Source organism: Oncorhynchus mykiss, chromosome 1 (assembly GCF_013265735.2).
Source record: "Oncorhynchus mykiss isolate Arlee chromosome 1, USDA_OmykA_1.1, whole genome shotgun sequence".
Lineage (NCBI taxonomy): Eukaryota > Metazoa > Chordata > Actinopteri > Salmoniformes > Salmonidae > Oncorhynchus > Oncorhynchus mykiss.
Window position 1 is genome coordinate 7,949,613 of NC_048565.1, and position 11,541 is coordinate 7,961,153.

The 11,541-nt window shown below is 39.9% G+C and overlaps 1 non-coding gene across 1 annotated transcript; it reads left to right on the forward strand.

Moving 5' to 3' along the window:
* Positions 1–3,180: 3,180 nt before the first annotated feature.
* On the forward strand, positions 3,181–3,276 carry LOC118966768. Its single transcript, XR_005053652.1, has one exon. It is a non-coding gene; the product is annotated as a small nucleolar RNA U13 (small nucleolar RNA).
* The last annotated feature ends 8,265 nt before the right edge of the window (positions 3,277–11,541 follow it).

The window sequence follows — 11,541 nt, forward strand, 5'->3', positions numbered from 1 at the left end:
ATAGTGCTGTGTCCTGTCTAGTGTGTTAACTATGTCATTATGACTAGAGAAGCAACCGAGATAGTGCTGTGTCCTGTCTAGTGTGTTAACTATGTCATTATGACTAGAGAAGCAAACGAGATAGTGCTGTGTCCTGTCTAGTGTGTTAACTATGTCATTATGACTAGAGAAGCAACCGAGATAGTGCTGTGTCCTGTCTAGTGTGTTAACTATGTCATTATGACTAGAGAAGCAACCGAGATAGTGCTGTGTCCTGTCTAGTGTGTTAACTATGTCATTATGACTAGAGAAACAACCGAGATAGTGCTGTGTCCTGTCTAGTGTGTTAACTATGTCATTATGACTAGAGAAACAACCGAGATAGTGCTGTGTCCTGTCTAGTGTGTTAACTATGTCATTATGACTAGAGAAGCAACCGAGATAGTGCTGTGTCCTGTCTAGTGTGTTAACTATGTCATTATGACTAGAGAAGCAACCGAGATAGTGCTGTGTCCTGTCTAGTGTGTTAACTATGTCATTATGACTAGAGAAGCAACCGAGATAGTGCTGTGTCCTGTCTAGTGTGTTAACTATGTCATTATGACTAGAGAAACAACCGAGATAGTGCTGTGTCCTGTCTAGTGTGTTAACTATGTCATTATGACTAGAGAAGCAACCGAGATAGTGCTGTGTCCTGTCTAGTGTGTTAACTATGTCATTATGACTAGAGAAACAACCGAGATAGTGCTGTGTCCTGTCCTAAAGTCTGACTGCTAAGCATTCAGAATACAATTTCTATCTAAAAAAGACGGCAGCTGAGAATTTACCAAGAGTTCTATTATTTCCACTAGACATTAAAGTGTTGAAATTGAGATTGCCTTGGGCAGCATTTTAATTAGCAACAAGGAATTTCTGCTCTGCGTTTTGATTAGACATGTAGACAGTGCAGAGGAGATGTTTGACTGAGCGTTTGCGATCAATTTCGGCCTCTTTATTTGACTCCGAAGTCGATGTTTTGGGGTGAGTTTCCCAATATCAGCGGATTTGTAGAATCACGTATGCTTGTGCCATTGTAACGAGTCAACCCACTAAACCTGATCCCAATCCTGTTCCTTCCATCCCTCCACACTCCACACTGAACTGTCCACTCATTTAACCCCCCTCAAGGATTTATTTATAAGTAATGGATTGGTGTTTCCACCTACTGTATTCCTTACACTATACTGCTTTTACATGTAAAAATGAGGTGGAGTGTACATATGTATGAATTTACACTTTAAGGAGGAGGGGCGAAACCCCAATACCAAATCAACATCTACCCATACGAATGTGGGGATGAGAGAATTAGTTAGATTTTAAGTAATGTGGAAATGATACACGCTTTCCAAGTAGAAATTATACACGCAGTATTACTCCAGAGCAGGACACCAACTTCCTGTAGGTATGTTACAGTTAAAATGTTTAAAAAAATATATTATTTCACCTTTTTTTAACGAGGTAAACTAGTTGAGAACAAGTTCTCATTCACAACTGCGACCTGGCCAAGATAAAGCAAAGCAGTGCGACAGAAACAACAACACAGAGTTACACATGGAATAAACAAGCGGACAGTCAATAACACAATAGAATAAATAAATAAATAAAGTCTATATACAGTGTGTGCAAATGGCATGAGGCGGTAATAAATAGGCCATAGTAGCAAAGTAATTACATTTTCGCAGATTAACACTGGAGTGATGGATTAACAGATGATGATGTGCAAGTTGAAATACTGGTGTGCAAAAGAGCAGAAAAGTAAATAAAAACAGCATGGGGATGAGGTAGGTAGATTGGGTGGGCTATTTACAGATGGATTATGTACAGTTGCAGCGATCGGTTAGCTGCTCAGATAGCTGATGTTTAAAGTTGGTGAGGGAAATGTAAGTCTCCAGCTTCAGCAATTTTTGCAATTTGTTCCAGTCACTGGCAGCAGAGAACTGGAAGGAAAGGTGGCCAAAGAAGATGTTGGCTTTAGGGATGACCAGTGAGATATACCTGCTGGAGCGCGTGCTACGGGTGGGTGTTGTTATCGTGACCAGTGAGCTGAGATAAGGCGGAGCTTTACCTAGCATAGACTTATAGATGACCTGGAGCCAGTGACGACGAATATGTAGAGAGGGCCAGCCGACTAGAGCATACAGGTCGCAGTGGTGGGTGGTATAAGGCACAAAACGGATGGCACTGTGATAGACTACATCCAATTTGCTGAGTAGAGTATTGGAAGCCATTTTGTAGATGACATCGCCGAAGTCGAGGATCGGTAGGATAGTCCGTTTTACTAGGGTAAGTTGGGCGGCGTGAGTGAAGGAGGCTTTGTTGCGGAATAGAAAGCCGATTATAGATTTGATTTTGGATTGGAAATGTTTGATATGTGTCTGGAAGGAGAGTTTTTGTAGATGATCCCCTTGTTCCATTTACTCAATATAGAAACATGAAAATGTATAATGCATACCAGTTAAATATTATAATTAATTTTTAACAGATGACTTGGAATTGAAAGAGGTGAATTTGGACGTTATATTTGAGTAGAGTGCATTTGACTTTGTGCAGTGGCACTAAATTAACATATGTTTATAGTTGTTGTTGACTCAGACGACCTCAGCCAAGGTAGTGAAGTTATTCTATTTTTTAAACTTTCTCTCATGGATTCAAAAACAATGAACTGGTGTGAGGAAATGGAGCAAACTCCCTCCAGTCATTATTTTGCTGATGCTTTTAAACGCATGGGGGGTGAATGGGTGCAAATGTCTGGGTGAAGAGTACGCAACAGAACACAACCTGGGGCACGTTCAGCAGGACACTATTTTTTTGGAACGTTCAGATAGAAATACGCAATGTAGAACATGTGAAGTAAGGAATCACGTCAGCTCTATTCATGACATTTCTATCTAAAACACTTGACAACATTCAAACGTGGCCCTGTTTGAAAAATACCCATGAAGCGTTTAACCTTTCCCACAATGCATTGGTGTTGAATGTTCTACCATACAAAACATTCAATGTTGAAATGGAACTCTCGGATATTCTACAGTAGCTCAGTGTTTATTATTTGATGTAGATTTATTCACATTACAATACATTCAAAGGTTTTTGGCACACACCGTTAGCTGAAGACCTATGGTCATAACTAATGAATTAATGACATGACGCATAATCTTGCTGATCCTTTGGTTCATAGATATGATGAATGGGATAATCACAGATGTTGTGTGATATGTACAGCCTTATTGTTACGCAATGTACATCAGCCTTCTGATTATGATACCAAAATCATGACATGATGTTTAGAATGTTTTAAAAAAAGAAACACTTTTCATTTGTATTTCACTGGGAAAATCCTTTGAGACGAAGTGGAGTTCTGGCTAAGAAAACAGCAGCAGTTCGTTCAACATGTAAAACCTATAGTGAAATCAGAACAACATGTCTTCATGAGCCCATCCAGCCTACAGGAAACATTTCCTCCTGAACAGAGTAAAAGTAATAATAATATATATTTTCATGTGATCAATGACAGAATGTTAATTTCAAGTACTAATGCTTTTCCAAACTCCAACGCTCTTTGGCTGCGTGCCCAATTCCGATCTTTATTTCACTAATTGGTATTTCGACCTATCAGACCAGCTCTGAAAAAGAGCTGATGTGAAAAGATTTGATTTGTCAAAAGACGTTATTGCAGGAATGTTTTTAGCTTTTCCTTTCAATTAAGACCCAGACAACCAGGTGAGGGGAGATTTTTTAAACTAATTAATTACCTTTATTCATCAATCATATACAAGAGAGGAGCGAAAACCCACCGACACTTGGCCCTCCGTGGAATGAGTTTGACACATTGAATTAATTAAAAAAATATATCAGAATCGGGCTGCCTGTGTAAGACCAGTGTTTTTATGATTTTCTGTACTACAGGGCCTATACTCACAAAGTATCTCAGTGTAGGAGTGCTAATCTAGGATCAGTTTTGCTTTTTGATTGTAATGAATAGACAGGGAGAACCTGATCCTAGATCAGCACTGCTACTCTGATACCCTTTATGAATACAGAATGCATGTTTCACAATTGCCTTTGGATGCACTTCAGGTCTGAAATGTCCAATGTCCCTTGCTAGCTGATCTTATCTGCTGCGAAAGGGAACATACAATTTATCATTGAGGGATAAAGCTTGGGTTTGTCAATTAGAGGTGATCCTTGGGGTTTAATTTGACTGGCCGCCTTTCATCAGACTATCAATTATATGCAAACAATATTTTAACTCCAAAGGAGGCCCATATAATATGATCGCTAATGACTCTATTGCGGAGAGGAGCACAAAGGAGGCAGACACAAAGTGCCTCTGAGTGGGAGAGTGAACAGATAAGGGAACTAATACCTTGGCTTTGGCACTCCAGTATTACTGAAGTTAATACACCTGTTTAGCAGTTTGAAGCGGGTTTCTTCCTGAAATTGTTGGTTATTGTTCTTTGATTTCTAACCTACCTCATTTCCTGAAAAGTTTACTTTCATGGGCCTTATGCACATCAGCTTGTGAAAAAAAAATTGGATTCTCATAATTGCATATTAGTTTGTGACCAAAAAAAAGGTTTTCATTTCTTTGTCACGGCCATGAAACCTTTTAGTTGTTTATGTAAATGATAGTGAGATGGGCATATAGGGAGGCAGTAATTTGTTCATAAATTTCCTTTCATGATGTACAGGTAATTTGTTTTCAAGTAAACTGAGCTGAAGATGAGGCTGGAAAGGTTTTCTAAAATTAGCTGCTGGCTGAAAAGGAATGCTTGTCTCTGTAAGATGTGTGCATGGTACAATATTAATACATTGCTTTGAGGTTTTGTCACGTTCTGACCATTTCTCATTTATTCCTCAGCTGCTATACTATCATAGTCAAAAGGTATGTTACACACTAGAACAGTGGTCACCAACCGATCACAACCTGCAAGCCATTCCTAGTTGATCACCAAACATTTGTGCAAAAAAAAAACAACACTAAACCCTTGGGTTCCTATTTATTTTTCTTCGTTTTACGCTGTTGGCGGTAGGTGCACTTGATTCAGCAGCCCTAGCTCTGGGAAGACAAAGTGTTCCCATTTTTAACCATTTCGTGTATCTTAAGGTAGAACAAAGCATACCCGGCAGGCCCAGAGAGAAAATCAAGTGCACCTATAGGCCTACTGCTGGCCAATCAGATAGCTCAGATCACTGTATCTGTACAGTTTCCTCACGCCGTAGACTATCAAAAAAGAAGCCTCGAACACACAGCAAAGTTAATACTGTGAGATTTCAAAACTTAGAAAACCATGACTAGAAAGAGTCTCATAATACAACAAAGAGCTGCTGTTTTTATGAGTAAGTTCATGTTTAAGTTGTTATTCAGCACCGTCAACACTTTGATCAATACTTTCATAAGCCATAAAATGTACTTTCTCCCTACTTCCACTCACCCTACAACCAGCACTGCAGCTGTAGTGAATGAGTATAGCGAAGTGTTTTCATAAGCTTGTGTTGTTCTTTTTTTGCAGCTTACGTCTGATTTGAATATCGAGTAATATTTAACTTTCTCTGGTCAGGCATAACAACATGAATTGGTGCATGAGGCAGAAATAATTCAATGCAATTTAAGTTTTGCCATCAGCTGGAAGACGGTGTCCACTTTTCTCAGCTGAGGGAGGGAGGGAGGAGGGACGCCGCGCCCTCCCCTCAGACTGACCATCAGATGCAGGCGGTTAGTCCATTAGAAAAAAGCAAATTATTATGCTCACTAACTGTGCCTCACAAGTAATACAACAAATTATCTATTAACAGTGGGATCGTATACTTCAAGTTTTTTAATATAATTGTAAAATTGTCTAAGAAGAACAAACATTAGCAGAGCAATTCAAGCGTAGTCAATATGCAGTGATAATGTATTGGGCCTATATCCTACTGCACAAATATAATTGCTAGAAAACTGTTTATAATTGGTTAATGTTGAATGAGCTTACGACTGAGCGGTAGATCTCGACCTGCATTTTGACTCAGAATGTCATCTTGAGGTTGGTGACCACTGCGCTAGAAGGATATTTCTCTCTCCAGGGATAATGTGACAAACCAAAAAAATCACTATCTCGTCGTCATGGCGTCCAGCGTCCAACAATGACAAGAAACTGCCATGATTCTGGATGGCCAGTTAGCTAGCAACAATGAAAAGAAACTGCCATGATTCTGGATGGCCAGTGTCATGACGCTGCCCTCTTTGGGTATAGCAAGCCCATCCCCCTCTCCCTGCCTCCCCCTCGCCTCCTTCAACTAGGCTGCTGTGGTCAGAGAGAGGTCGTAAATTCCTGAGGAGAAGACCCTGCCACATGGCCACACAGTACATTTTCATAGAGAACAATGGCATTTCTTCCACCTCACAGAACTCGAGGTCCGAACAAATTTCATGTTCCGGAGAAAGTATAGAAGATCGGTGAAGAATCCAGCTACGAACTGGTCCGTTTGTTACAACTTGGGAGACGGTGTGGCCACATTACCATAACGCTGTTTATATAATAGCCTCAGATATAAGGTTTACATCTAATTGTTGTATAAGATGAATGAGTGAGTATAATACTGTTTACACAATTTTACAATGTGATTTTGGACTGTTTAATGAAGGAAAACTCAAAAAGGGAATGGGAAACTGAATCAGAGGACCGCCCCTGAGCCCAGATAGGGTCAGGCGTCCCGAGACAGCCCTTTTCTGCAATTTCGAATAAAACCCAATGTTGAGAAAGGATCACCAGACCATGTTTCTCTCAATCACAGGAGTACAAAGGTTGTAGACCATTGCTGAATCTTTTAACCATACCACATGGTTAAACTCTTAGACTATCGATACCGACAGAATGAGAACAAGTCTTAATTAATTAATTATTAATTACTAGTCTGCAGCTAGGAATTCGGTATCATTGAACGCGAGGAACGACAACCGCCGAAACATACATTCTATATCGAATGAATGTCACTGAACTATCCACTATAACCACGACAGAGAGAGAGAGACGGACAATTCTACAAAATAAACAAACTTTTCGACAGCGATCAAGACGACACACTGAGCGTAAATATACATATTGATTGCAATTGTTCCCGAATGAGTGAGCATTCATGTGTAAATGATTAGCATTTCAATTGTTATAATTATTAACTCTGTAGTAACTTCTTAGTCGACCCCCACTTCCCTTTTGTCTAACAAGCCGCCATGCCGGTTTAGCCCACTAGGGCACATTCTCCTATCATTTCTTGTAACCATATTTACTTTGTTGTTTTGTTTACGCATTTCTGTGAATTACTTAGCTAGTAATAAATAAATGATTTAATAAGACAATTGATGTATGGATGACTCATAGTGAAGACTGGGTTCGTGCAGATAACCAGCAATTTATGACGTTTGGAATGAGACTAATGTGAGGTAAAGTAAATAATGAATTAATCAGAAGACTATTTGGTCAGATATAAAATATCTGAAAGGTTATATCAGGGAATTATAACCTTGTAATCTGAATATTTTCCTTGGTGCCCCGACTTCCTAGTTAATTACGGTTACATGATTAATCAGTTTGATCGCGTAATACTAATTACAGAGAATCTTTGATAAAGTCGAAGTCTTCAATTTAATGATAGTAAAGACACGACACCAGACAGCTAGCAACAATGACAAGAAACTGCCCTGATTCTGGATGGCCAGACAGCTAGCAACAATGGCAAGAAACTGCCCTGAATCTGGATGGCCAGACAGCTAGCAACAATGGCAAGAAACTGCCCTGATTCTGGATGGCCAGACAGCTAGCAACAATGGCAAGAAACTGCCCTGATTCTGGATGGCCAGACAGCTAGCAACAATGGCAAGAAACTGCCCTGATTCTGGATGGCCAGACAGCTAGCAACAATGACAAGAAACTGCCCTGATTCTGGATGGCCAGATAGCTAGCAACAATGACAAGAAACTGCCCTGATTCTGGATGGCCAGACAGCTAGCAACAATGACAAGAAACTGCCCTGATTCTGGATGGCCAGATAGCTAGCAACAATGACAAGAAGCTGTCCTGATTCTGGATGGCCAGATAGCTAGCAACAATGACAAGAAACTGCCCTGTGGGGATTCAGCTAGTTACATCTTGTTCTTGATAGCATGTCTTGATTTGTGGTGTTTTAACTGAGTTCATGTAAATTATAAAATGGCTAAAATTCTCTAGCTAGCTAACCAACAAATGTGAGGATGCATTTGAGAGACAACAAGTGCTCATTGTGCAAATGTATTTATGTTTTCAATAAACATTGAAGACAAAATATTGTTTACCTGTTGTCAAAATTCTAAGCCAACCCTGTCTGTTTTGCCCCATAGTGGTGCATCCATCAGTTTTGTTGCTAAACAACCAACCTGTCTATACTGCCAGTGTCGCGTTGCGTCACATCCAATGGCATCATCCAATTTTTGACGGCTGACGCGCTCTGAATTGAAATAATGAGAAATAAAGTTGATTTCAGTTGCATATGGCCTCCACTAGACACCACTGGTTGTTTAACTAGGATTTATGGAAACGCTAGCTCAGTAGCTATATCGACTATGGTCAAAATGCTAACAAAAGCAACGTGTATTTAGAAGATCATTTAGGACAACCACTAGCAACAATTTAAGAGTACAAAACAACCCAAGCTATTGTATTTATGCATTGTTGATAAATATGATACAATACAATCATGAAAAATAGAATAAAGAGGCTCTTTCCCTCTGCTCCTCTCCGCGTTCTGTGTAGCAGGTAGAATGTCCCATTGACACGACGCTGATGGCAAAACCAACGCTTTTTATTTAATTAAATTTTAACATTCTGTCATGAAAAGCACATTTTCAACTTAACAATTAAAAAAAAATATCCATCTGAAGAGGTTAAATAACAAATGTCTGCACATCAAATGCTCCAGTGTGAAATCAACACTGAGAGTGTTAAATTTATCACTGTTCCATGTCTATACGGGTCCACACTTTTCAGTGTTAGCCATTGTTTTGCATATTTCCCAGAGTAACTTTCAATAAATTGTAGAGTTACCACCAATGACTGTATATGCTAGTGACAGAAACATGGTTGTTGCATTCATTCATTTTCAGTTTTGTGACCTTCCCCAAGTGAGATCCTAACTGACTAGTTATTGTCAATATGGTTTTCATAAGGTTTTATTTTGACTGTCTTGTTATACCCTAAAACAGCATCTCATGGTTTGTAGGCCACATCAGGCCTACAGGTCACAGTATGCTGTCTTGCAAAATGATAAATAATTCCTATTGGAATCCAGCCAGAGTGGGGATATCAAAAATTTATCATTTTTAGTCACCTGCAACCTGCATTCAGAATGACTGCCAGGGTTAGGAAGACCAAAGATATGAGACTACCTAAAAAATCTAAACAGGAACAACCATTTTAGTAACGGGAGCAATTAATCCAAGTAACAAGATTGGATTAGTTTAGGAAAATATATGTAATTTATATTTGAATAGCATAATATTAATCCGTCTATTTGCATGCAAAAACATACATATTGAAACAAAGAAACGTTGGGGTGTCTGGGGCGCCGTGAGAGTTATTTAAGATACTTTTCAAAGTAGGGTTTCAGACATTTTTGAAAGATGGTCTGGAACTCCGCTGTCCTGACTTTAGTAGGAAGCTTGTTCCACTATTGGGGTGATAAGACAGAGAAGAGTTTTGACTGAGCAGAAGCTGCCCTCCAGTCGGGGTTGGTAGACCAAAAGACCAGAGGTGGCAGAACAGAGTGCTCGGGTTGGGATGTAGGGTTTGAGTACTGACAAGACGGCGCTGAAGAGGATGGCTGTCGTTTTACATGCTCCTAACCAACTGTGTTATTTAAAAATAACATCAGAACAGTGATTACTCACCACGAACTGGAAGAAGCTTTTTCCTTTAATGAGTCTGACGAGAAGGATATACGGCTTTCCCGGGAACAAGCCCAAATCCCCGTCATTTGCGTGAAGAAAAGATGGAGGAAAAGAGGGCGCAGATCAGGCTGCCTTCTGAGAATTCGTAGGCGAGCGAGAAAACTCCCACTGCCATCCACTCTACTTGCTAACATGTAATCATTGGAAAATAAAATTGATGACCTACGATTACGATTGTCCTACCAATGGGACATTAAAAACAGTAATATCTTATGTTTCTGGCTGAACGAAGACACAGATATCATAGAGCTGGCGGGATTTTCAATGCACCGGCAGAACGGAGAAAAAGATACGTCTGGTCAAACGAGGGGTGGAGGTGTGTCTTTTTGTCAATAACAGCTTGTGCGCAATGTCTAATTTTAAAGAAGTCTCGAGGTATTGCTCGCCTGAGTTAGATTCCCTTAGTGTGGTCTACAGCTTATCATATCTACCAAGAGAGATCTCATCTATATTATACGTAACCGTCTATTTACCACCACAGACCGATGCTGGCACTAAGACCGCACTCAACCAACTCTATAAGGCCATAAGCAAACAAGAAAATGCAGAAGTGGCACTCCTAGTGGCCTGGGGACGGTAATGCAGGCAAACTTAAATATGTTTTACCAAATTTTTACCAACGTGTAACCAGAGGAAAAAATAACTCTACATCACCTTTACTCCACACACAGAGACGCATACAAATCTCTCCTTCGCCCACCATTTTGGCAAATCTGACGATAATTCTATCCTCCTGATTCCTGCTTACAAGCAAAAACTAAAGCAGGAAATACTAATGTCTTGCTCAGTATGGATGTGGTCAGATGCCCTCGGACGAACCATCAAACAGTTAAAGCGTCAATACAGGACTAAGATTGAATTCTACTACACTGGCTCTGACGCTCGTCGAATGTGGTTGGGCAAACTATCACGGACTACAATTTTTTTATTTTTTTACAAATTTTTATTTGACCTTTATTTAACCAGGTAGGCAAGTTGAGAACAAGTTCTCATTTACAATTGCGACCTGGCCAAGATAAAGCAAAGCAGTTCGACACATACAACGACACAGAGTTACACATGGAGTAAAACAAACATACAGTCAATGATACAGTATAAACAAGTCTATATACAATGTGAGCAAATGAGGTGAGATAAGGGAGGTAAAGGCAAAAAGGCAATGGTGGCAAAGTAAATACAATATAGCAAGTAAAACACTGGAATGGTAGATTTGTAATGGGAGAATGTGCAAAGTAGAAATAAAAATAATGGGGTGCAAAGGAGCAAAATAAATAAATCAATTAAATACAGTAGGGAAAGAGGTAGTTGTTTGGGCTAAATTATAGGTGGGCTATGTACAGGTGCAGTAATCTGTGAGCTGCTCTGACAGTTGGTGCTTAAAGCTAGTGAGGGAGATAAGTGTTTCCAGTTTCAGAGATTTTTGTAGTTCGTTCCAGTCATTGGCGGCAGAGAACTGGAAGGAGAGGCGGCCAAAGAAAGAATTGGTTTTGGGGGTGACTAGAGAGATATACCTGCTGGAGCGTGTGCTACAGGTGGGAGATGCAATGGTGACCAGCGAGCTG